Source organism: Sceloporus undulatus, chromosome 3 (genome assembly GCF_019175285.1).
Source record: "Sceloporus undulatus isolate JIND9_A2432 ecotype Alabama chromosome 3, SceUnd_v1.1, whole genome shotgun sequence".
Lineage (NCBI taxonomy): Eukaryota > Metazoa > Chordata > Lepidosauria > Squamata > Phrynosomatidae > Sceloporus > Sceloporus undulatus.
In genome coordinates this window covers 85,620,977-85,648,956 of record NC_056524.1, presented here as the reverse complement: position 1 = coordinate 85,648,956, position 27,980 = coordinate 85,620,977, and the positions used below count along the sequence as shown (strand labels likewise).

Sequence of the window (27,980 nt, the reverse complement as noted above, 5' to 3'; positions counted from 1 at the left end):
GGTCCCTACGCGTTACCAGCCCACTCGTGGAATGAGTCATGATACCAGCATGAAATTTGAAGACCATACATCTGAGCAAGAACTAACTACCTAGATATAAATAAAATTCCAAGTAAGACTTCTTATAATAAAAGCAGCCCTCCACATTCACTTGTATTACATATTAAGTTAATTTTAAAAAATGCATGTAGAAATAACCCCAATATCTTTTTTTAAGATTTCCAATCTAAATCTTTCTTATTTGTTTAAGGAATATGTGATACTGATGCTTTTGCACTCGTTAATCCAATTTTCCTTAATAGTATGGAAGCAAATAAATATGTTCTTCTGTCACAATTAGAATTTTCCATTAAGAAAACACAAGCTGGCCTGCTCTTTTGTTTTTAACAGCTGTTTCAGAAATCAGCTGCTGAAGAATCACTTAAAAACTGGAGATGTTGGTAGCTAAAACTGCTGTAAAAAGCACAGTAACAGTGATGTTAAAAAGCTAGCAATCCTAACAACTCAATTGTGAATGTTTTATCCTTTTGGGATATTTTTTTCCCTGTGGGAAAATGCTCAGGGGAGATTGGTAACTCTGATGTCAGTGGGATAGTGAATTTGTGCTGGGCTTTAGTCTGAACTTTAAAGGAGCTCTACAGGGTATGAAGCCTATCCCCAGAATAGTTTCAGCACCTTAGGTGATTCAGTTAACATTCAGATTAAACCCCAGAATAGATCGACTTATCAAAGTCCCCTAACTTCTACATAATATAAAATTAATTTTATGGTGTTGTCAGGTTTATTGTGCAATTCCCTATTTCAAACATGATTTACCTGCATTTCCGAAAAGGAAAACATTAATGAAGAAAAGAATGAATAGATATACAGTGCTTTCTGAATGGTAGTGACCACTCAGACGTTTGTCTGGGAGCAATTTTACTAGTAAATTGTGAAAATACAGATTTTTAAAAGCTGAAATAAAGAGAAAGGTGTGCTATAATGAACAGACTTCTTGGGGTGCATCACTCTTAAAGATATATTAAATACATCACCCAGTTTCATCTCAGTGTCAGACAGGAGGACTGTAGTTAAGCCTTATGTTTATTTGTAGGGTTTAGAGCTTGAAAAAATATCTAGCCTATTAAGACTATCACCTCATTTGATTTTTTTACCAGTGTGGCTTAACTTGTTGAATTGCCCGATTAATGTTGTTGTTAGTCTCATGCTTTAAGAGTTAGCTGGTTCTAGAATGTTGGAATTTGGATGGGTGTTCCTCTGGGGGATTCAGTAAGACAGAAAGATGGTAGACCAATGGAGAAAAAGGATTCAGATTGGAGGACAAGCATCACATGGATTTATTGATAGGTATACTAATCTGGTTGCTACAACATTGCTGTCTTTGAGAATGGTAAGATAAATAAGTTTCTAGAGACTAGCAGAAGAATAGCCAGGAAGCAGTTAAAGAGCTAGGACTGGAGAGCAATTGAGGAAGAATGGAAAGGAATGAAACACAAATCCTGATGGGGAATGGAATGGAGCTCTGGTGGCACAGTGGTTAAATGCCAGTATTGAAGCCACTCACTCATAAACTACAAGGTTGTGAGTTCTATCCCAGCCAGGAGCTCAGAGTTGACTCAGCCTTGTATCCTTCCAAGGATGCTAAAACAAGTACTCAACTTGTTGGGGCAATTAGCTTATAGTTGTAAACCACTTAGAAACTGCTTAGTGTGATATGAAGTGGTATATAGTAAATGAAGCTGCTATTGCTACTGGAATGTGGGGTTGATTTGTTTGCTTAGCCCTCAAGTAGCCACGAACCATTGGCTTGTGTCTTTCTGTGTGTATATGTATGTGTTGTGAATCTCTTCAAATCTCCTCTTGTGTTGATTTTATTCTGGTTTATATTGCATAATATAATAGATAATATTGTATATTATGTTTGTGGTGAGCTGCAATTACCCCTTTGTAATTCTTTAATATACAGTATTTATTATTGTTTTATCAGTCTAAGAAGAGGGATGATTAAATGAAATGTATTCATCAAACCATCACCATTTTATCGTGCCTTGGCTTCTTCCCTGATCTGTTTTCCACCCATCCCCTGATTTAATTGAAACCCGCTTTCTGAGGGGTTTGGTGACATTGGAACTATTAATTTGGAGCCAAATTAGATTTGGCTAAATCTGTGAGCTCCCTATATCTACTCAGAAATAAATCCTATTGAACCCCCTTACAGTACTTTGGTTTTGTACAATACAGGACATTTGTATAATTAAGTGAAAATTTTTCTTTAGTCTCACCCCATCCAGTTCTTCCTCTCTAATCCTTTCTTTCTCTGCCCTTGCCCTCCGTCCCTCCCTCCTGTTTTCCCACTGCAGTAGATTTCTTGAAGTCAAAATATACAGATAGATAAATTCTCACCCTGCTATTTCTGCCTATATCTTTCTTTAAAATAACCCACTCAGGAATTTCACATTGATTTAAATGAGCAAAACTTGTGCTCTATCCCTGCCCTTTGCAGATCATTTTCCTTGATAGGGAGTGTGGAGGCAAAGAACAGGTGATGACTCATTTGTGCAGAAGAGTGTTCTTCATATGTTTAAAATTTTCTGATTTAGGATTTTCCACTTTTAATTCACTTACTGATATTTGCATCCAGCTACCAGTTGCTACACTTGTAATGGATCTCTGTTCTTTCACTGAAATTAACGTATCATTCTGTATTAACCTTTAACATAGGGATGGGAAGCACATAGCCTTCCAGATGTGGCTAGACTCCAGTTCCTCAGTGCCCTAGCCAACCTAGCCAATGATAAGGAATACAACAACATCTGCAGGATTACATAGTTCCAACCCCTGCTTTAATATTATGCCTTAGTAACTTTTATTAAACAAAGCATTTGAAACTCAAGTGAACAGTATTTGTGTTGGAAAGGGTGGGAGGTAGAATAAAGGGGAAAAGGAGAGACACAGAAAATATAATCGAACAGATTGTAAAATGAGATTCTGTACTTTAAGAATCCTTTCCCAACCTGACTGTTTCTAGATTTAATGAGGTCACAACATCCCCATCTGACAATTGTGTTATGGGCTTTTTATTCCATTAGAAGTAAATTCTAAGTTGAAAGAAGGCAACTTTGGAGTATATCACATGGAGCTTTTTGGAGATTTTCCGGCTCAGTTCCAACGTGACTGCACTTCCAACAATGCGCATTCCCGTCGTAACATGAATGTGTTATCCGATGCCATTCCTTTCTATGGGAGCTCCTTGCGAGGTGCTTCCACAGTGATTCCAAAGTGACCCCTCATTTTGGTAAAACCGGAAAAAAGTGACTTCACAGAATTTGCTTCCAGGCTCACTTCGATTTAAAAAAATTAAATATATAAATAAACCAGGACAAATGTAGGACAAAATTTTCAAATGGAAGACACTTTTTTTTTAAAAAAAATGGAGGACACGCGAAAAAATTTGCTGATTTTTTAAAAAATGTTAATATAAATGCATGTTTCTGAGGCTTCTATAGACAATTGCCCCCCAAAGGCCCTGGTGGCAATCGGTGGCAGGACCAGGCTGGGGCCGGTCCCAAGGCCTTGCCGGGCCGCATCCGGCCCGCGGGCCGCAGGTTGCCTACCCCGTCCTATGCCTTCTCCTGCATCCCAATCCTGGCCCCAGCAACCCCCAGCGACCTATCCCATCAGCCCATCACTGCTTCTTCACCCCATGAAGGATGACAGCTAAGGAGGGGTCAGGGAAGGAGGACAGCATCCAGAGCCCCACTGAGCATGTGCAAGGGTGCCGATTCGAATCGTTGAACCCTCTGGTGTGGTAATACAATGTGCATCCACTCTGCTTTGCTTGAATCCACATCACGTGACTTGCTTGGAATAGAACTGACTTCACTTCCTCCTCAATTTGGAAGGGCAACAAAAAGGCAACCAGGTGTGGTAAAACATCATGTTTTAACCTTAATTCGCATTGCTAGACAGGAGTGACTCTGGATCTGGTGTGAAAAAACATCGTGCTTTGCATTGCTAGAACAGGAGTGACTGTGGATCTTAGCTGCAAACCCCCAACGTGTGATAAGGTCCTTTGAAATGACAAAAAAGAACACTTTGTACCCCTAGGATCAATGATGACAGCCTCCATGTCATTATCTGTAAATCTACTTGGACTATAATGTTTTAAACAATGAGTCAGTCAACAACTGAATTCCGAGGTGAAACAGAATGCCCCAAAGGCTGCATGCCCTAATCCACCTTTTTGCCAGCTGCTCCTTTTTGTGCTGGCAAAAAGCTGTTTTTTGGCCTCACCACAGCTGGAAGCTGGCTTTGAGGTGCTCCGGTGGCATGTGGCATCTAAATGCTGCATTTCTAGAATGCTCAGAAGCCAGCCCACATGTGGGCAGCTGGGTGGCATGAATGCGGCTTCCAGGCATCTTGGGGGCAAGTGTTGTGTGTACACCATGCCCCCAAGCTGGCGGGAAACTGGCTTTTTATGCCGATCTGTTCTGGCCCTCAGTTATTAGTATTGATGTTAATGAATTACAGGCTGCCACATATTACTTATGTCCATGTTATGCGGTTTCAGTTTAATGCAGTTTATGCAAAGCCCCCACCCCTGGGCTGCTTGTACACCTTGTGCTGCTAATGTTGCTTATGCTATCTCATGTTCAGTGTTGAGTGGCTCCTGTTGATTTGCTTGTGCCATTTGTTGCTCCTGCCAGTTGGTGAAGGAGTTGTGCCAGTGAACTTTAGTCTCACCCCACAAAGTGATTGTGCCAGTGAAGTGGTTGTGCTGGTGAAGGGATTATTCTGATGAATAATGCCCCCAAAACATAAGAGTAGTGAGTCTGGCAATGTGGATCAACCACAGAAAATCCGTGAAGTACTTTCTTCAAGTGAGAAGGTGAAAGTTCTGGTCTTGATTGGGAAAGAAAAAAATATAGTGCTCTGAGGTTGCTAAGATCTATGGTAAAAATGGTTCTTCTATCTGTGAAATTGTGAAGATAGAAAAAAGAAATTTGTGGTAGCTTTGCTGTGGCACCTGAAACTGTCTCGAGTGTGTGATAAGTCTGTAGTAAAAATGGAGAAGGCCTAAAATTTGTGGGTGGAAGACAGGAACAGTATTCCCATTGACAGCAAGGTGTTGCAGCAGAAAACACAAAGACTTCAGCAGGACATCTTCTGAAATGAGTGCCACCAAGCCATTCACTGCAAGCAAAGGATGGCTGCACAGATTTAGGAATAGGCACAGACTGAAAAATGTCAAACTGACTAGTCTGCATCTGCCAGTGAAGAAACTGCCACCACATTTCCAGAGTTTAAGAAGCTGATTTAGGAGAAAGGCTATCATCCAAAGCAGGTGTTCAATTGTGATAAAATCAGGTTCTTCTAGGAGGAAAAAGCCTACTAGAACAAACATTCATAAACTGGAAAGGCAGCACCAGGGCATAAAACTTAGAAGGACAGATTAATTCTGGCCCTGTGAGGCAACTCTGCTGGGCATATGATAAAACCAGGCATAGTGTACCAATCAAAGAAGCCACACATTCTTCGAAGCACAAACAAGCTTTATCTGTCCCTGTTCTGGTAGCATAATAAGAAAATGTAGGTGACCAACATCTTGTTTACTGAATGGTTTCACCAGTGTTTCATCCCAGAAGTAAAAAAGTATTTGCAACAGGAACGTTTGTCATTTAAAGTCCCATTAATAGTAGAAAATACACCTGGCCATCCTGAATCTGTTTGCTATTAAAATGAAAATGTCAGTGTTGTTTTCTTGCTTCCCAATACAAGCTCACTGATTCAGCACTTTGACTGAATTATTCATTTTTGTCAAGGCCATGTACACTCATCTGGTACTAGAGCACATTGTAGCAGCAATTGATGCAGACCATACTGTAGATCTCATGCAATGCTGGAAATCCTTCACTATTGCTGATGCCATAACATTTATAAAAACTGCAATGGATGCATTAAAACCAGAAACTGCCTGCTGGAAAAACTTATGGAATGATATCATGGAAAATGTCCATGTTGCTCTGGGGAATGATGGAGAAATTAGGAGAATCATTGGAGTTTATCAAATGGGAGGAATTTCTCTTAAATCTGAATGAAAAGAAAGTGGGGCCAGAACGCATTCACTTAAAGTCGTTAGTTTAGCGCAATTACGTGCATGCACATTGCATTCGAACTGGCTTCCCATTGCCCGAAAATAGCATGCCATTGCCCGAATTTCCATGTGGCAGTCTATCACGCAATAACATGAAACCACATGATTGCGTTCAGACTGACTTCCCATTGCCTGAATTTGCGTGTAGTGGGTTATCATGCAATAATGTTAAACCCCATGATTGCATTCAGATTGCCATTGGATTATACTTCCAATTTCCTTGTCTGATAAACTCCATTGACACAGCAAGACAATTTGGAGGAGAAGGATTATCTGACCTGCTGGATGAGGAAGTGGAGGAACATATCAACAGCCATGAGGAAGTATTAGCAAAGGAGGAATTGCTAAGACCTCTTTAGAAGAAGAGGAAGAAGAAGAAGAAACGAAAACAGAACCAGCCATTTAGACTTTAGAGAAGTTTACTGAAGTGTTTCAAATTTCACAGACATTAAAGGCCAACATTATGGAATATGATCCTTGGATGGAATGCAGCATTAAAATTATTGATATGATCACTTTAGGATTTTACCTCTGCAGTAACACTCTCATTTATTAAAAAGAAAGAATAGGAAACCAAAAGCTTTGGGCTCCTGAGGATCCCAACCATCAACAACGGCTCAAAAATACAAGGGCCAAATTTCTGGTCACTGTGGGGACATAGCATTCAAGTGTCCAGGAAAGCTGCCAGCAGCCGATAGCAACGAAGCAGAGATAATCACAAAGCAAAAGAGCAACTAAAACACAGCATCCGCAAGAGATCAAGTCCAGCGACCAGAAGCCAGGGCATACCGAGAGTTCCAAAAGCAAGGGTCAGAATTCAAGCAATCAGTCCCAAAGCCTGAGGTTCCAACAAGCAGCAGCATCATTCCAAAATCCAAGGATCCAATCCAGAAGGTCAGGCAACAAGAGAGTCTCTGACAGGAAAATCAGTTAACCTCTGACAAAGGTTCTGGCATTCTTCCCAGGCTTTTAATTCCACCTCTCACTGGTACAGATGTTCCCTGATTGCTCAGTGTTTATTATACATTCTATGTGAGTGTGGCACACCTGCCCTTTTGGGCCTCTGTTCCCTGAAGGAGGGCAGAGGTACATCTGCCTCCTCATTCTCCTTAGTGCCCAAGCTGGCAGGAACCTCTGCTGCACTGGTGCCAGGTTCCTGCACACCCTCATTGACAGCAGTCTCTGCTGGCACCAGCACTGAGGAACTCGGGCCAGACTCCTAGCTGGGTTCTTCTGCTTCTTCTTCTGAGTCTTGAGCTTCTTCACAGGACATGACAAAATGACATACAGCCCCAAAGCTGCTGGAAGCTGCTCTAAGCCAGCCTAAGGTAGCCTGAAGCTGTTGTAAAAAGGAGCCATGATAATCCATCTCCTTGTAGTGTTTGGCTTGGGACTGCAGTGGCGGCCTGCTTTGAGAGTGGGCCATAGGGGTCACATGGTCCCTGGCTGATTATGGGATGATTACAGCCGGAACAACCAGAGACTGCTCCTTACCTATCTGCATCACCTTTTAGTCTGCTCACAATATTGAGATCCAACCATTGACCTAATTCTGGTACTACAATCAAGGACTACCTTCTGAAGACCCTCTTCCTGATGTTTACAACATTGGAAGGTCAATGTTGACAGTTTTCAGTACTTGTGACACCACTGTCATTAACTTTGGTAAGAAAAAAAAGGATTCCAGATTTTATGCAAAAAATCTCATTATGGGACAGTTCAGAATGGATCCCTCATGTAATACATAGCCTACCTGTAATTCACTCATTTCTAATATTCAGCATTATAGAATTAACTTTTAAACCTAACATTCCAAGACTATTATATGTGCATTCATCTGAAGTGTGAACAGTTTAGAGAAAAATCTATCACCCTGATGAGAAGTAGGCTAGTGTTTTGCTATGTTTCTAATTTTCAGTTCCATGTAGCCTTCATTCTCTTGTACTGCTGAGAATAGACTCTGAAGGCTAGCAATGGCTCTGCAGGGTTATATTACGTCACTATTTATAGAATCAGACAGGTTGGAGTGTTCTGTTGTGTTTCAGCTGAGGCAAACTGAAGTGGATTGAGGATGATATGCCATTTGATGGTTACATCCTCATCTCCACACAATATAAAATCAAGGACATTGCACACATTCCTTCTATATAATTTTGAACAGTTAATATTATTGAATTTTCTATTCCTTGGAGAAATTCTGATGCTATTTTGTTGGTTTTATCAGCAGGAACTTTGTAGCCTTGGGTGGTGGTAACTCAATATCTTGAAAAGTAAGGCAAGCTGTAACCCAAAGAGCTTCCCTCAATATTGTGTTATGTTGTGTTGTATAGTGGTAAATTTGGAAATGCTGACAGTCATGACAGTCTCTCTAATGATGCTCCCCAAGGGTTTACCAAAATGCAGCTGTCTGTATTGATTCATGTGAACAAATCAGTTCTAGCAGTTTTCATCTTGCAAAGAGCAGGTCCTATGTAAAACCGGTGAACCTTAATAAGATTTTCAAAACTAAGTCACCCTCTAATATTTCACATTACAACAAGGATTGTAGTTGTTGTTGTGTGCTTTCAACTCATTTTTAATTTATGGTGACTCTAAAGTGAACCTGTCACAGGGCTTTCTTGACAAGATTTGCCATTGCTTTCCCTTGAGGCTGAAGGCGTGTGATCTGCTGAAGATCAGCCTGTGGGTTTGAGTGGGGATTTGAATCCTGGTCTCCAGAGTCATAGTCCAATACTCAAACCACTACATCATGGTGGCTCCTCCTCTGAGCATTAGTCCACCGGGGAGGGGGGGGGGATCCCAGAGAGGATAAAAAAATCCCAGAAAAGACAAAACATTTACAACTGAGGGGCTAGGATTACCAGATTTTTTCCCTTGTCACTGTACTTTTACAGCCATTTTAGTTTTAGTCATCTCCAGCTTTTTGGTGATGCATCAACAGCTGATTTCTGAAGCTATTAACAGCTGTTAAAAACACAGGAGGAGGCTCGGGTGTGTTTTCTTAATCAACAAGGATCTATAATTGAGACAGAATAATGTGCTTGTTTGCTTCCATACTTTTAAGGAACATTGAATTAATGGGTCCAACCATTATACCACACTGGGTCTTTACAACAGGGGTAGTTCACAGCAGTCTACTTTTTTCCTGCTGACATCTATTATAAGCATTGGAACTAAATTCATAGGGAACAGGGAAGCCTCAGGCAGATAGCCAATGACATCACCATTTCTGCTCATCGTGAAGTCCCATGGCATTGTCTTTTTGACCCCAGGACTACATATAGTGCTATGGAAAATGCTTCATTGGAAATTCTGTCAACTAATCCTTATGGTATTGTGTGTAACATAAAAACAATCACATGAAAATGCGTGGAAACAAAGCCTGCTTCCCATGGTGATGCTAAAAAGTGGGTATTTGAGTATTTGCTTCTTATGTCCTATTGCATGGTTTCTTGGGAGAACCCACATAGGCCCAAATCTTATTGGCTAGTTGCAACCAGAATAGACCTACTGAACCAATAAAGTTTACTTATATATTGATTTGCCATTCAAGAATCGATTCTACTCCAGTTCAGGCTAACAAAGAGGATTCCAGTTGTAGTGTGTAAGAGCCTATATAGATGTTTCCTAATGTACCAGGGCCCTTTACAGACATTTTAAAAACAGTGAACACATGGGAAATTATCACATGGGGAAAAGGAGGGGAGCAAAGCAGATCATTCCTGTCCTTATCTTGTTGCGCTTATCCTATTCTTCTCCAATCCATGAAGTGGAATGGCCCTGTCACATTGTATTAATGGCTATTCTACTTCAATGACAGGAGGATGGGATAAGCACAATGTCGACTGATATTTTTTTCATGATTGTGCCATGAGGATGACATTAGGGTGGGATAATGGCAGAATAAGCACACTGTCATCTGATAATCTTCGCATGATTGCTCAATAAGAATGGGAGCGATCCACTTCACTCCTCTCCTTTTCCCCATGTGATAATCTCCATAGTGAAAAAGTATGTGCAGTTTCCGCATATATTATGTGGTTTTGCATCATGATCAAGGAGATCTTCATAATTTATATTATAATGTATTGGTGACGATGATGATGACCATTCAACTTTTCATGAGATTTCAGGGCTCTTAGGTCCGTGACTTTCATGTCTTGTGGTCCAATGGTGTACCTAGTTGTAGATTGTCAGGCTTTTTAAATTTTATAGTAGATTGAGTAGGGAAATCTATATTTTTGTATCAACCTGACACAGAGTTGAAATGTTCCATCTTGACATTTCAAACCTAGGGCATTTTGATTGGCACTTCAAATAGTTGTGAGAGAACTTTTTGTACAGAGCTCTGTTACTGAGGGAAGAGCTGATGAACAGGTAAAGAAACTATTTTTATACTGTACTATATAATGGAGAATTTCTAGCAGGACCATAATGAGGAAGTAGAATGTAACAAATGGCATACAAGCAGAGATGGCAGAGAATTCAACTGGGAGAAAAATAATAATGATGGATGGATGGATGGATGGATGGATGAGTAGACCAAGAAAAATCAGTGAGAAAATCTGAACAATATGCTTATAGGCTAAGACAAAGATTATGCCAGAGAGTGTTGGTCCAAGAGAGAGGTAAAATACCCATTTTGTCTGTGTGAAGAAATCCCAGGCACTAAGAAAAATACCCCATCAGTAGGGAAAGACTCTGTCTCCTTCCTAGGACTCTTAAACAACCCTTTGCCATGTATCTTCATTCTGCAATATTGACCTTTCTGTTTTCCCTATAATTTTTGCAAAGAAAGATATATGGCCTTAGATGCTGAAAATCTGCAGTACAGGTAGATGTGTTCTTGGGCATTACTTCTTTCAAGAAAATTTGTTACCAGAGGTAGAAAAAGCATGGGCAGAATAGGATTAGTTTTATACACAACAAAAAAAGAGCAATTCAACATATTTTAGCAAACTTCTTATTCAAAACCCTGTCAGGCCCCTCTTCCTGCTGCGGGGTGAGAAGGGCTGAGTGTGCCCCTTCTGATTTTGATACAGCGATGCAGCTCAATAGCTGAGAGGGCCAAGTGTGTCCTTTTGGCCACTACCTGGCAACCCCCAACAGCCTCCACTGCACTGGGTGACACCAGGGTTAGGGACACCACTCACATAAGTAACAAGCCTTCTATAGACCACTGGGGAGCTTCTTCCAAAATTCATTCAGAGATGTTTTTTCTTTCTTTCACCAGCCTTTACATTTCCTATTATTTCCAATTTTTGTCAGTAGATCTATGCATTTTAAAAACATGCCGGGGGGGGGGGGGGGCAGATCCTGATGAGGCACACTAGTCTTCTTTCTCCTTTACTCTCAGTTTTGCTGTTCACACCTGCATAGTAAAGATTCTGGAGGCAGCTACTGTTTGCCTTGCAGGTGCATATAAGTATAGTCAGATTTTCATTCTTTCCCAGCTTAAGCTTTTATTCAATTCTTTACTGCTGACACACTGTTGCAGTATAACACTAAGAGTCTGTGTCTCTTCATCCCTCTTTCACAATATTCTCAATCCTGATCCTGCGAAAAACCATCCAGCTAAACAAATGCTGCCTTCTACCCAATTTTAGATATTATTCCATAGTCTTTGCGACCTCCTTAAGTACTGTACTTTCCTTCATGTGTAAGGATAATAAAAAAAAAATCTAATCCCTCTATAAGGAGTTTGGATGAAGGAACGGGACACTGGAAAACAGCACAAGGTTGAATGGTTGGCTAGTCAATGGTTGGAAGAAACCATTGAAATGATGACAAGTAAATAAAGAAATGTAATTCACCAAATTGTAACGATCATGTTCAGACATCTGAGGATTCCCATCCAAAACCAGAATTTCATTAGTGGACTTAGCCAACCAAAAGCTGTTTGTATTCAGCAGCAGCAGCCCACATTGTAGTCTAAGAATTTTTCAGATGTAAAATACAATGTATTTTTACAGCTGGTTGCTTCAACAAAAAACAGATGAATTTTGATTTTATGTTTGGTTTTTTCCCCCCCCTTTCTCTTTCCCTTGGTGAAGACAGAATAGAAGTCTACCTTCTCCTTGTTAATGACTCACACAAGGACTAGGATGAGTGTGAGGCACTCACTGTCCCTGAGGAGTGATATACTGTGTGGATCCATTGGTGGGAGGCAACATAAAAGACTAGGCAGGGAAACTTTCCATTCCTTCCCACCCCTCCTAACTTTGCTGTCTAGATTTGTCAGCCTTAACAAATAAAAGGACTAGCTTATAGATATTTTTTGTAGTAGTAAGCATAACCAGGAGCTTTGTGCATTCGAGTGTGACTTCACTGACCAGCAAACAGAAAATATTAATATGGATCTGAAGGTAACTCAGCATCTCTAAAGCAATTGGATTATTAGAATTGTGAGTTCAGGATCATCCCAGGGCTTGAGGTTTCCAGGCCCAAACATGAGACTTAGGGATGGTCCCTGGTATGTATTAAGTACCAACCACAGTTAGTCACAGGTTGTCATTCACAAAACAGAGAGAAAACATTTTTGTATTTGGAAGTTAAGAAAGAAACCTTAACTAAAGGGGCTGTTCCCAGATCAAAGTGAATTGAGGGGATTATTCCTTTTCACTTACATAGCGAGACATGATAAGGAACATTTAATCTAACCTACTTGATAGCATGGTGTAGTGGTTTGAGCATTGTACTATGACTTTGGAGAACAGAGTACCGCTCAGCCTTGAAACCTGCTGGGCAACCCCGGGACAATCACATTCTCTCAGCCTCAGAGAATGGCAATGGTAAAACTCCTCTGAAGAAACTTGCCAAGAAAACCCTGTGATAGATTTGCTTTAGGATCACCATAAGTTGGAAATGACTTGAAGTCACAGCAAGAACAACAACAGTGATTTGTTTCTAGCCAGAAGATGGATGCAAAGCAGAGTGAAGAGTCCTGGCACTACAACTTCCTGCCACAAAAGGAAGATGCTAACTAAGTAAATACATGGACCTCTACAAATTACAGCAGCAAATCAATTAACCCTTACAAAAGGGGGCAAACTGCTGGTGTATTAGCTGAGCTGGAGATTTACAAAAAGCCCTTTCCTCTTGTTGGGATCTGAGCCTGCCAAAACTGGAGAATTTGCACCATTGTCTAGAAGCTGGAATGATCCACAAGCACCAGATCTTGACACTGGGCAACCCTAAGTTAGAAGATGTGGCTCTTGACCAATTGGTCAAAAAAACCTTTTTCTTTATTGGGAAGAATTGAAATTCTAAAGATGAGTATTCTACCTAGGTTTATGTTTTTATTTCAGAATTTACCTATATTAAAAAATGAATTTTGTATTAAGAAATGGCAAGAAGCGCTATCAAAATTTATTTGGCAAGGAAAAAAGGCAAGGATAGGTTGGAAAATGCTAATGGAGGAAAAAAGAAGGGGTGGTTGTAATTTGCCTAACTTGAAGCTGTACTATTATTCTGTGTGTTTGCAATGGTTAGAGGAATGGATATTATTAAAAAATGAAAAACTTTTGGAAATGGAAAATAGTGGAATGAGGTATGGATACCATGCCTATTTATGGTACGATAAACAGAAGGTTAATGCGGACTTTTATAATCATTTTATAAGGAATTCATTGCTTAGGGTATGGGTTAAAATCAAAAGACAATTCTACAGACAAATGCCACTCTGGGTCTCGGTTCAGGAGGCTTTATATAAGAGAACGAAAGGAGAGGGACAAAATTGGTTAACTTATAGGGATTTGTTAATAGCAAAAGGGAATTGTTTTGTTCTAAAATCCAGCAAGGAGTTAGAGAGCAGAATCAATAATAATTGGTTTCTGTACAGACAGATTTATGAAAGGTATAGGACAGATAAAAAAGATTGGGAATTTACAGATAGCAAAAAACGAATTAGACAATATAATTTTCGACAATAAGAAAGGCCATATTTCTAAGTATTATAGATTATTAAAACAATGAGACTTGGAGCGGGAAGCTGTCAAAGATTGTATGATAAAATGGGCACAAGATATAGGAGAGGTGATAGAAATTGATTTATGGGAAAAATCATGGCGGGACACAAATTCATTTACAAATTGTCAGAATTATAAAGAGAACTATATAAAAATGATGCACCGATGGTATTTATCACCAGATAGAATAAATAGAATGTATAAAAATGGAAACATTAATTGCTGGAAATGCTACAAAAAAAGAGGAACTTTCTATCATTTGTGGTGGGAATGTATAAAAGCAAAAGAATACTGGAATGAAATTCATCTATCAATATCAGAAATATTAGGAATAAATCTCCCACTTAACCCTCTACTATATATGCTTAACATGACAGGTATATTAACTAAAGAAATAGAGAAAAAATATGGACGTGTGATTTTATATATGGTCACAGTGGCCAGAATGACATATGCAACTTATTGGAAGCGAGATAAAACTCCAGCAAGAGAAGAATGGTTGAACAAAGTAGAAGAAGCAATGGGGATGGACATTCTAACAGCATATATAAAGGATTTGAATAAAGAAAAGGTTGAAAAAGAATGGGAATGTCTGAAAAAATATAACAAAAGGCTTATTTGATAAATAGAAAATCTGACTTTATATTATTAGAACATACAGAAGTTATATATGGAAAAAAAATGCATATACTTTGTGGAAGGAAGCCGCTAAGTAAGAGAAATTAAATAATACTAGGGTTTATATGTTTTATGGTGTTTGTTTTATGTCAATTGTGATGTATATATGTGTATGTATGTATATAATTATAAATAAAAGTTTAAAAAATTTAAAAAAAAAAGAAGATGTGGCTCTAAATATCATCTGTGAAATCTTATTGTTAGTTCTAGTTAAAACAACCCACTGAATCAATAGGCTTTAGATAAATGTTGAATTCCTATTCAACAATTGATTTAATGTGTTTATTTATGTGTGATGTGATAATCAATTGGATTTAGGTCATTGATTTTAATAACACTTTTGTGTATGGCCCTTATCACACGTGAAACTGGAACTCCAATCTGGAGACTTTCCGAAGTGAGGGGGAAACAGAGTCACTTTGAATCCAAGGAAACTCACGTGATTAATTATCACACATGAAGGACGAAATTGTACTCATTACTGAGGCAAAGTGAAGTGAGCACAAAATAAATTACCACACCAGACGGATTCAATGATTCAAATTGGCAACCTTGTGCATGCTCAGTGGGGCTCTGGACGCTGTCATCCTTCCCTGCTTCCTCCATTTCCACCTCCTTAGCTGTCATCCTTCCCTGCTACCTCTGCTTGCCCTCTCCTTAGCACCAGGATTCAGGGTACCAGTGGGAGCAGGATCGGGATGATGGAGGAGGAGGATGAAGCACCAGGACACAGGGGGTCACTGGGGGCGAGATCAGGGTGCAGGAGGAGGAAGAGGATGAAGGAGCAGGACAAAAGGATCCATGGAGAGCTGGATCAAGGTGTAGGATGATGATAATGATGCAGGAGCAGGACGCAGGGGGCCAAGGGGGCAAGATTGGGGTGATCTTCCACGCCAAAGCAATTCAGATTGAAATTGAAGTGAACTTGGAAACAATTTTTGTGAATTTGCTTGTTAACGAATTCACCTACATCAGGAGTCACTTTGGATTGACTTTGGATCTGGCTTGGAACTGGTCCCCATAGAAAGCAATCACATGTGATAATATATCACGTTTTAACGTGAATTTGCATGATTGGACCAGGAGTGACTCTGAATTGGAACTGCCAAACCTGTCGTCTGATAAGGGCCTATGTCTATGCATTTAGTTTTAGAATCAGCATTTTAAAAAATGGTTTGCATTTTTGTTTTCCAATTGTTTTTTTAAAAGGTTGTTTGAAAAAAAAATGAAAAAATGAAAAGAGGAGGAGGAAGAGGAGATGTGGAAATCTAGATTGTCTCTTGTAACTAGATGAGCCAACACTCAGTGTGATCTATTTCTGTTCAGATCAGTGGAAATTTTACTTTTGACATATTTGCTATGATAGCATCTTACAGATGCCAATTTGGGGACTTAACATGTTTCTAGAAAATGTGGAGGGTTTTAAAATTGCCTTCCAAAATTTAGGAACAAAATTGTTGAAGGTACTGTCAATACATTACAATTTGTTTTTATTTCCCCTTACCTTTTTTAAAATGATAACCTACATCATATTTTTGTTGATGTTGTTATTCAGAGGCATGTTTCAGAAAATCAGTTAGTACCAATGCCAACATGAAAAATGAAAAATCATTGAGAAGCTATAGAAGATATTCCTGGGGAAATCATAATTCACATGGCTATGTGTTCAGAAGGAAGAGTAGCTGTAATATAGCTTGTAATTCAACTATATAACTCTCTAGGCTATATCACAATGCAGCATTGCAGCATTGTTAGTTCTAAGAAATGTCCAGAACAGATAGACAATGTGAAAATGCCAAGTATTTTATGCAGTGCTGATTTTGTGCCAGAGGGAAAAATACCTATTTGACCAGAAAGGCATAAAAGGGAAGAGAAAAGGTAATATAGCACAGCACTCATTTGTAATCTTTGAGGATCCTTTCCTGGTCATCTCATGGAAGTAAACAGATGTATTTAATATATGATGTGCTATGTACTTGAGTATTCCTAGGGAAGTTCAAAAGGTTAATGAGAAATCGACCTATTCCACTTATTTCTGTGTAGCCACTAAGGGCCAAAGCACACAGCTCAGAAGGAGCAGCCTCTGGCCGCTCTGACCATTATTGGGCTGGGACAGCAGTAACTGCACCAGTCACTTCTGAAGTGGGCCACTGCTGCAGTCCCAAGCTAGCTGCCAGCAGAAGGGGATTATTTTTGTTCCTTAAAAGTCTGGCTTTGTCCCCTTAGCATAGCCTTGGAGTGGTTTTTTTTTATGCATTCAACAAAAATACACAAATACCACCCATATGCACTCTGAATTTCTCCATTCATCCCGGACTCTCTCATACATACGTGCAAATACATGTGCATATCACACAGCTGAAATAATTGCTCCCAAATAGAACTGTATTTGTGTCTCCCAGTTCTGGTGCAGCTTTTCAACCTCAGAGATCCCTCAAAATCTCTCCCCTGCTCTCTTCTGTACTTCCCAGAACCTCTTAATGCTTCCAAAATACTGGTGATTATTGGTGATCCAATACTCTCTGAAGCCTCTGATATTGCTCCAAATGACTGATGATTGTCACTGAGCATTGCCAACATTCACTGACACTTCCCAATTTTTTTTTTTAAAGTATTGACCATCGTTGAGGAGCATTATGTTCCCAGAAACTTCCGATAGTGGAAACTGGTGGCTTCCATGTTAGTGGCATGGTGAATGCCTTCTGAGTTTTATCCAAGGTGCTGAATGCATTGTGGCCTATATAATGCACTTTTCTCCTTCCTGGACCAGTGATTTTAGCCAGTCAGTATCACTCCCTTTAGTTTTATTCAAGTAAAGTCCTGGGTTTCCAGCTACCACTCTGTTGAAGAGACATGCTATCACTGACATGCTGCATCTGGAGATGTTTCTCTGGCATGCAGCTACAAAATCTCTCCCAATGCAACTCCCAAACCCCACATTTTCTCTGCTGCAGTCCTCACAAAATGGTGATTTCTGTGCTGGTGAAAAGTGTGGGGAGCTATTTTTCTTAAGCTTCACACTGCAACAGGAATCCTCAGGGACCTTGGCAAGCGGAGGAGGAGACTTGGAAGATTCCTGTTCCCCATTAAAATAGAAATGACCATGTTGCAGGGCTGCAGAAGAAAAAAAGAGTTTTGAGGAAGATTTTGGTTGTTTGGTGAGATTTTGCCTGGAAAAACAATGTAACCTCTACAGTGACTGAAAAAGTAAAATATGATGGTTTAAGCTGGATTCATTAACAGGATGCTAGCCTGCATTTTTTGTTGTGTAGATTCAGACATTTTCTAAAGCTGTTGTGACACATACTACCTAATAGAAAACAGTAAGGAGACTCATATAGATTGCACCAGATGTCCCTGAGACTGATTCCAACACATATTATTGATTCTTCCTTTTCAAGGACTATCTGGAAAATGTATATACAGAAAGGTACTGTGGACTGGGTTCTTTTAATATTTAATGGTCCTGTCTTTTGGAGAGTGTTTATAATTTCAGTGATTTCAGCTGAAGAGTGTATATTTCTGCTATGAAAAATACTGTACAGCACGCCTGCACCACATATAGCTTTAATCTTACACGGAAGGTTAAGCTGTGAGAGGCATAATGGTGCATGTGCTGCTCTGCATGTGGAAGCAAATGGGTTTGAGAGTACCCGTTTTTCGTCATACATGGGGAGGGGGTCTGGAATGGATCCCCTGCATATTGGGAAGGCCTACTATATTCCTATGTGGTTTTATGAGATATGGTTAATTTAGCATTGTCTTGTCTATAACTATAATATATTTGTATTTGTGTTTGTTTTTAGCCCTTGAAGGCCTTTTCTCATACAGACTGAAATACACTGGGCTATTATAAAAGGAATAAACAGTTGACCATCTGTCTCCTTACTGTTTTCTGCTTTTAGCATGCTTTTCAGTACTCTTTTCACTGTACACATACTGCCTAGTAATTGGGGCTGTACTTTTCTGTAATTTGGTGACCATATCATACCAGCCTGCAGCTAAATAATGAATTTAGCATCTGGAATCCTTCAAAGGTACAGCACCAAATTTTAGGATGTACTGAACTCGCCCTTTGAAATCAGTGGGATCAAACTGTGCTTTACAGCAGGACACAACTACTTTTTTTTAGTGGGGTTTGGGTTCTCTCTGCAGGCTTCCTTCCATCCGTTGGGTTATGGAGCAGGTTGCAGGGAGTAAAACAGTCTTGTTTTCTTTGTGTAGACTTGATTATCTTCCTGGGGGGCAAAGATCATTTTGTTTTGGTCTGTATTTGGATGCCAGGTCATCTGAATACTTACAGCGAAGAGCTGCAGAACTGATGGCAATGAGCTAGGATGTTGGATAAAATGGGCCTGACATGTCCCACTGATTTTGATGGGAACTAAGTCTGTCTCAGAGATTGGAAGAGTTACTTTTGGACTACATGCTGGCTAGGAGATTATAGCAGTTTTCATCCCATTGGGTTCATCTAACTTTAACTCAGTCCTACTTTATGTGTGGTAGTGATGAGATTATGTTATGCATGTTTGTTAATGTAAGCACTCTGTCACGTTGTATTAATGAAGAATTGGGTCTCATCAATGAATGTCATATTATTTCCTGCTCTGACATAAATTCGGTCCCTGTCAGTGTAGTTTACCTAAAAAGCCAGCTGGAGCCAGATGCAAGCAAACAGTAGTCTAGGAAAGTTGAGTAAATTACTAGCAAGGATAAAATGCTGAAACAGGTTGCAGACCATATGTTACACCCAGTCCAAGGTCATGTGTGAGGTGATCAATCAAGTAATCAATCTAAGGGATGAACAACATACAAGGTTATAAACCTATGGGGTCATTTTGTTAGTTTTTGTCCAACTCCCCAATCTATTAAGTCATTTTGATCCTGATCCCTTTCTCTGAAGCTCAGTACTATCCCTTGTGCTTTATAACATCTACATGAAGCCATTGGGGGAAGTCATCAGAGGATTGCAGGCTGTGAGTCACCAGTATGGTGGTGATAGGCATCACTATCTCTCTCTCTCCCTCTTTTTTTTTATTTTTTACAACTGATACAAAGGAGGCTGTGGAAGTCCTAAATAATTGTCTTGAAGCAGTAAAAGATCTGTGAGGAAACTAAAGCTCATTTGAGAAAAAAACAGAGGTTCTGTTGATCTGCAGCAAAACCAACCTGGGATTAGAATTATGGTCTGTTTCCCTCTGAAAGACCACTAGCAGTTGGGGATGCTCCTGGATCCAGTATTGCTATTGTTTTTAACCATGAATTGTATGCCAGCTTCCTCAGGAAATTTGATTTAGCCACAGTAGTTCATGCCTTAATTATTTACTGTAATGCTGTGTATATGGACTGCACTTAAAAGGTGTTTGGTAATGACATATGGTACGAAATCGTAGGATCATAAAGTTGGAAGAGACCACAAGGACAATCTAAACCAGCCCCCCCCCCTGCAATGCAGGAACTCACAATCAAAGCATCTCTGACAGATGGCCTTCCAGAGTCTGTTTAAAGACCTGCAAGGAAGGAGACTCCACCACACTCAGAGGGAGTGTGTTCCACTGTCAAACAGCTCTTACTGTTGGGAAGTTCCTCCTAATGTTTAGGTGGAATCTCTTTTCTATAGCTTGCATCCATTGTTCTGGGTTCTCTGGAGCAGCAGAAAACAAGCTTGCTCTCTCCTCAATATGACATCCCTTCAAATATTTAAACAGAGCCACCATATTACCTCTTAACCTTCTCTTCTCCAGGCTAAACATATCCAACTCCCTAAATCGCTCATCATAGAGCACGGTTTCCAGACTCTTCACCATTTTAGTTGCCCACCTTTGGACACACTCCAGTTTGTCAACATCCTTTTTTGAATTGTGGTGCCCAGAACTGGACACAGTATTCCAGGTGAGGCCTGACCAAGGCAGAATAGAGTGGCACTATTACTTCCCTTTATTTGGACACTATACTTCTATTGATGCAGCCTAGAATCGCATTGGCCTTTTAAGCTGCTGCATCACACTGTTGACTCGTGTTCATGAAAGTAAACCATAAGTGGGTTATTTTATTTTGCAGCAAGAAAATGCAATCGGGGCAAATGTAGTGTGAACTGTGATCCGCTGCCAAACTGATCCATTGATTCGATTTGCTCTGCTTAGGTCCTGTAAACACATACCTGTGATGGCCTTAATAGAGTCCATCTATCTAGAATGTGGCCTTCCTCTTTTTCTGCTTCCTTCCACCTTTCCTAGCATTATTGCTTTTTCCAGTGACTTGTCACTTCTCGTGATGTGTCCGAAGTATGACAGCCTCAGTTTTGTCATCTTGGCTTTCAGGGAGATTTATGGATTGATCTGCTGTTTGTCTTTTTGGCTGTCCATAGGATCCTCAGCACTTTTCTCCAGCACCACATCTTGAATGAATTTATTTTCTTCCATTCTTCTTTCTTAACTTTCTAACTGTCACATCCATACATGGTAATAGGGAAAACAATGGCCTGTATGATTCTAACTTTTGTGTTCAGTTGTATATCATTGCAGTTTAGAATCTTTTCTAGTTCTTTCATAACCATCCTCACCATTCTTAATCTTCTTCTAATTTCCTGACTGCAGTCCCTATTTCTATCATTGTTTGATCCTAAGTATGAGAATTCTTTTACTACTTCTGTTTCTTCATTGTCTAGGCTGAATTTGTCTAGAATCTCCGTGGTCATTATTTTTGGGTTTTTTTTTTAATGTTCAACGGTAGTCCTGCCTTTTCATTTTCTTCCTTGATCTTCCTTAGTAGTTTTTCCAGTTCTGGAAGGTTCTCTGCTAGTACAAAGCTCTAAATGGGTTGGGGCCAGGATATCTGAAGGATTACCTCCCAAGTATGAATCTGCCAGGATTCTTGAGATGCTTGGTGGAGGTCCTGTTTCATGTCCCACAACCCTAAGAGATAGGTTGGTGAGTACTCAAGACAAAGGGTTTCTCTGTAGCACCACTTCAATTATGGAATCTTCTTTGGTCCTTAAAATCATGGTAGCTTCTGAATTGTTTTAATTGTGTATATGTGTTTGAAAATTGGGTTTTAAAATACCATTTTAATTGTTTTTATAAAACATTCCATCTGTTTTTATCCATTGTGCATCAACTTGAAGGGAGGGGTGGTGAGGGCAGAGAGGTGATAAACAAATATTTTAATTAATAAGTAAAATACTGATGACATGTGTTTCTGTTCACTCTCAGTGGAAAAAAAACTGGGACAGAGAATAGAAGGTAAGACAGCTAGAAAGGAAATAAAGGCTAATTTGATTTGGCATATTATAGCATGTAGCCTTAGCTACACCAATTTAAATTCCTTGTCTTCTTAATATAGCTGGTAATTATTCCTTGGGGTGAGAACTATTCATCAAGTATCTATTTAAAGTACCTAATAAGCTATCTTTGACAGCTTTCTGATTGGAATTCCATAGCCATGAATGTAAAGAAGATAGTTCCCCCCTCCATTATATGGAGCTTAATTTTGAATATAGCATCATGACATCTATAATAACGTTAGAGCTATTTTTTAGATTTACAATAACTTGAAAATTCAACTAATGCAAGGAAAATGTTGCTAATTTAGGAAGAGCGCCTGTTACGGCACAGCTAGCTACAAAATCCATGTTGCAACCTTTTTTCCCAAAGTACCCAAAAGCAACTGTTATGTTACCTTTCAGAAAAAGAAAGAAAAGAGTTAAAAAGAAACAAAAACCTAACCAAACCAAACCAAAAACCTGTAACTAGAATTATAACTATCTTTGAGGGCTTGGTACTTCAAATGTAATGAATTACTTCTTGAAAGTAACATTCAAAGTTTCAATTCCTTTAAGAATTTTTAAATATGAATTGAAGCTGACAGAGTAAGAGAAAAATTAAGATTCAGATGGAAGGCAGAGGAGTCATCATAAATAAAGCAGAAGCAGCAGTAGCTTAGCAGATGGTCTGACATGCTGCTGGACAGACTTGACTCCTTTCCAATGTCACTGAAAGCAGGCTGCCATGGGGATGCAGTAAGAAATTCGTAAGGACACTTATTCTCCTGTGGATCTATCTTACGTCACCCCCCCCCCCCCCAAAAGGTTTGTTCATAGCAGGAGCAGCAAGTTTTAAGTACACAGTGTCTTCTACAGTGGATTGGTTCCAGTTTCTTTAAGGCATTGCATCAACACAGAGTCAAACTAAAAAATACGTTCTGTTCATGGTTCCATGTAATGTTTCTAGCTCTCTCCTTTAAATAACAGCTGTGTCAGCAATGTCTGAGAGGAACAATCAGGGACTAGTTGTCTCATGGGGATAGAGAGGGACTTAACTTCCCAGTTCATACAATCTTTGTAAAACTCCCCCCCCCCCCAGCTGCTGTTTGATCCAGAAGAGAAACTGTCATTGGAATCAGTGTCGTACCCTTGCATTCCAGTTCAGATACCTCTGTAACTGTTGGTTAAAAGCACAGGGAATTGATGCATTAAATGTAATTGAGCATTTAATGTGTTGTCTAGTTTATCTAATAATTTAGTTTTAAAGCACTCCACAAGTTCTAGTGTAAGCAGTCACTAAAAGTATTGTTAGAGGCAGAAATGTGGTCTAGGAGTTTATACTGCATGGCCCCAGAGGCTTCCACTGAGTGGATGCAAGTTTTAAGCCTGCAGGGAAACCCAGTGGAAATAGAATACCTGAGCTTTGGAAAAGTTACTTTTGAGACTATAACTCTCAGAATCCCATTGCTAACCATGCTACCTGGGGGATTCTGGGAGATGAAATCAAAAGTACCTTTTCTAAGCTCAGAATGTCCCAGTGCATGTGGTGGCACATCCCTAAGTCTTGTTACAAACAGCAGCTTTGCATTTTGCCTATCCATCGTTTATACTAATATGGTCAGCCCTCCATATCCACGGATTCATTATCCACAGATCCACAGATTCAACCAACCATGGCTTGAAAATATTTTAAAATTATATAAATTCCAAAACGCAAAGCTTGATTTTGCTATTTTACATAACGGATCTTATGTAAAACTTGTTATGTAAAATAGCCAAATCAAGCTTTACCTTTTGGAATTTATATAATTTTAAAATTTCATTATGCTGTTGTACTTAATTGGACTTGAACATCCATAGATTGGTATCCCAGTGAATACTAAGATCTCACTATATTAATTTGAGTTTCCTTGTACTGATGGAATGGGAGCCAAAACTGCATGCCCTCCCCAATAAAACAGATAGGTAGCTTAATTTATAGGGTAACCCCAAGATTTTCAGATGTACACAAGGATATGCTACATCACAGATGTACAGATATGCTATATCACAGAAGCATATCTTTTAAATTCATTGACATTTAGTCACTAGAAAGGAATGTTGATTGCAGCTGCCTGTCTCAAACCATGTTGTGTTTGGGCGCAGTGAATTAATTGTATTGTGGTATGTTGTGTGTCTAAGAACAAATTGGCTTCTTCCTTTCCCTTCCCAGCTTGGCCATCAAATCCACTGGTGACCTTGAGCAAGTCACATGCTCTCAGCCTCAGGGGGAAGGCAATGGCAAACCTTGTCTAAACAAATCTTGCCAAGAAAACCCCACAATAGGCTCACATTAGGGTCACCATAAGTTGGAAATGACTTGAAGGCACACAGACGCAAACAGAGGGAAAAGACCTGTGCATGCCAGTGTTCATAGGTCTATAATGGAGCTGTATAAAAATCTATTAATAAACTAGCTGAATTGCCAGCATCTGTTTATCATGTAATAGTTACTATTTCAACAGACAACACAAAGATCATATCCAACAACACAGCTTATAACAACTCAGCGAACTGATGATAAAATTATATTTGCAAAGAGAGGAAGAGATAAAATGGGATGCCAGTTGTGGTAACCACTATTATAATTAGGAAACATGGTAATGTGAACTTATTTCAAAATCAGTGAGGAAAGCTAACTTCAGAATAGATCTCGCATGGCTAATTTCTGGTAGTTGTCTGGGGAAAAAAGCAAATTGATTTCTGGGTACTAGACATTACTTGGTGTTGGACTGAGACATTAGAATTCTGGATGGAACCCACTTTGGAGTGTAGGTGGGAAAATGCTAAAAAATTCTAGTGCAAACATGGAGAAATATTTTCCTTTATTATACCCCTGATACACTAGTTCACTATGTACAGGGGACTTTATTCAAAAGTATCACCTCCCTAAGCTGCATTCTGAAACTGGCGTCACTAGGATTGGTGTCACCTGCTGCAGTAACTCATGGTGGTACCTCCTCCATTGACCTCCTCCCATACTACACCATGCAGAATCCATAGTAATGTATTTTGTACTATTGTTACCCATAAATCATAATTCCCTTATATCACCGAATGCAATGGTAATAATTGTGACACAAACAACTAGCAAAATTAAAATTATACCTTTAAATTAATATATCTTATTCATAGGCTAAATATATTTATATGTACATAGTTTCATGTGGTTAGAGTGAAAATTTGGTAAGATGTGATGTTTTTAAAGAAAATTTTAAAAGAATAAAAGATTTAAAATTTTATTTATTTATTTATTTTAAAAAACCCAAACCTAGGGCCTCTCCTTTCTCCTCCCAGTGAACCTTGCCCCACTCACACCATCTCTTCAGCATTTTAAAGGGATGCAAGTGAATGCCATAGTCTGTTTCTGCAAAAAGGCAGATATTTGGGGGACAGTGGTGTCACCTGGTGCGGCCCGCATCCCCCAAACCCTCAGTGATGCCTGTATTTTGAAATAAGACAATCTTATATCCTGCATTCTGTTTGAGATAGTCTGTTTATGGAATACAGTTCGCAAAATCACGTAGTCAGCATGGTAAATGGACATGCTGGCTGGTGATTCTGAGAACTGTAGTCCAAAGCATCTTTTCCAAGCTCTGTATGGAACTTAACTTCCAAGTGTTTTTGAGGCACTTGTATTACAATATTAACATTTTCTACTTGTGAGTATATTTTGTAGAGAGTTGGTATATTGTTATGTGTGTGTGTGTGTGTGTTGGTGGGTGCATGCACACTTTCTGTTTGTTGACTTATAGTGAGCCCATGAATTTCATAGGGCTCAAGAGATACTCAGAGGTGATGTGTAGAACGTTTTTTAAAAAAAAAAAAGATTGTGGTTTAATGGCCAGCTTATAATCAATTTGAATATTCGTCTTTTCCAATCTATATTAGTTAACATGCAAGTATTTAAGGGATATTTCTGTAGCCAAAGTGATCATTATTCAGTGATATCTATTATTTTCAAATTCATACTCCAAACTGTTACATTTTTTTGTAATCAATATAACAGGATGAATTCAGTCACAAGAGAAACTGCTAACAAGCCCAAATCCTTCAATCTCTGTTCCTCATGGAATAGTGCTATCTACTCTTGCTTGAGGCATTAGAAAGTAAGTACAGTATTGACTTAGATTTCATGGATGTGGATCTGAAACAGATATCTGGAAAAACATCTCTTAAAACTGAGCATTAGAATGTTTTATACTAAAAAAGAAGAAATAATGTTACAAAGTAAAAATTAAAAACTGGATTACAATAAAGCTCACCATTAAAAAAACCTACCACAGTATGTCAAGAATCAGTAGTCAGAAACAAATACATTTTTATAAAAGATTTATAGTAAAGTGGTTATGTTATTCTGCCTCCTAACAGGATTTCTTAAGGAAAAATGAGCAAAGAGGTATGTATATGAGGGATAATATTGTTCATTACTTTTTAGGATTTTTTTTTAAAATCACAGAATTATGGAGTATTTCCTCATCTGAATGAGAATGTCAATGTATAGAGAGTTATGGGTATGGTTAGGGTTAGGGTTATATTTAGGTTTCAGTGTATACATCTTGAAAATGAAATTCTTATTTGGTGGGGCAATTCCCTCCTTTTGCCACAGTCCTGCAGTTCTATTTCTGGGCTTAGCATCATGATGTTGTTATTTGAATTATATTACCATAAATTTCTAGTTGAAATTCCCTCAAATATTAGTAAAATCTACTGTATTTATCATCAGGCTGATAACAAAGGCTAGGATATTAGCATGAGCCAAGTATAGTTGCTTTCAACTCATCAAGAAACAACACAGTTTATGGTGCTTTGGGACCATTCAGTTTCACTGAATCCTTCATATATGTCTTTATTTCTCAAGGAAGAATCAATTTCTATTTATGTCCTGGTCTCAATCAAAAACCTGCAGAAGGGAATGTTGTGGGAATAGTCTGGCCACGCAAGATTCTGATTCCTGTGACATTTTGTTGCTTCTCACAGATCTTGGGTTGTGTTCAGTGCTGGCTGTCAGACAGATGGATACTGCTGGTATAGAACAGATCCCTATTTTCCTGGACCTTCCTGTGTGCTGTCTAAGGACTTTATCACACAGGGACAATTGGAAGTATAAACGAGGGTTATCCCATGAAAATCATGCATTCGCAATTAAAATTTTCACACGACATTGCAATTAAATGGCCCTTATCCTGGGAATATCACACAGTTGTGATAAAGCTTTTTACACAACGTCACGTTGAAAAGCAATTAAAGTGTCATTAAGCTGTGAATAACCAAGCAGTAAACAGCAACAAATCATTCAAGGAAAAACCCCAAAAATGCTTTCTTGCTGTATATTGCCTGGTTATTCCCTGATTATTCCTGGGATAATGGTTCTTTTATCATGCTGTGTCTGAAAATCTTAATGGTGATTTAATCGTAATTGCGTGATTTTTCAAGGGATAAACCCTGTTTAAACTTACAATTTTCCTCCGTGTGATAAAGTTGCTTTGGAGATCTGGAAGGGGCCTTGGAGCAGATTTTGAGGAAGAGCATGTGGGCATGCAGGGAAAAGCAGAGGAAGGGAAATATCTGTTTACGTGATGTTGGACTCTATGGTGCAATACAACTCTTTTTTCTTTTCTTTCTTTTCTCATTGCAACTCTTTGACTCTTGCCCTTTTTGAAAACGAATTGCTTGACTCTGTCCCCATTAGATCGATGACCAGCTTCTCCAAACTCCTGTTGGAACATGACCGAGAAGATGTGCATACAGTTCGAAAGCAGGCTAATTCGACTTGTTGAAACACTGGAACAATCAGATTCTGGAAAAGTGACTTTAAGGGAACTACAGTTTACTGATCTCCCCCCCCCCCCCCCCCCACACACACACGCCAGGCAGAATG

At 39.2% G+C, this 27,980-nt stretch overlaps 1 long non-coding RNA gene across 1 annotated transcript; it reads left to right on the top strand.

The window, feature by feature from the left end:
- LOC121924995 lies at positions 1–27,976 on the top strand. The gene is made up of 3 exons (XR_006102779.1): positions 1–112; positions 26,109–26,208; positions 27,792–27,976. It is a non-coding gene; the product is annotated as an uncharacterized LOC121924995 (long non-coding RNA).
- Positions 27,977–27,980: the final 4 nt, after the last annotated feature.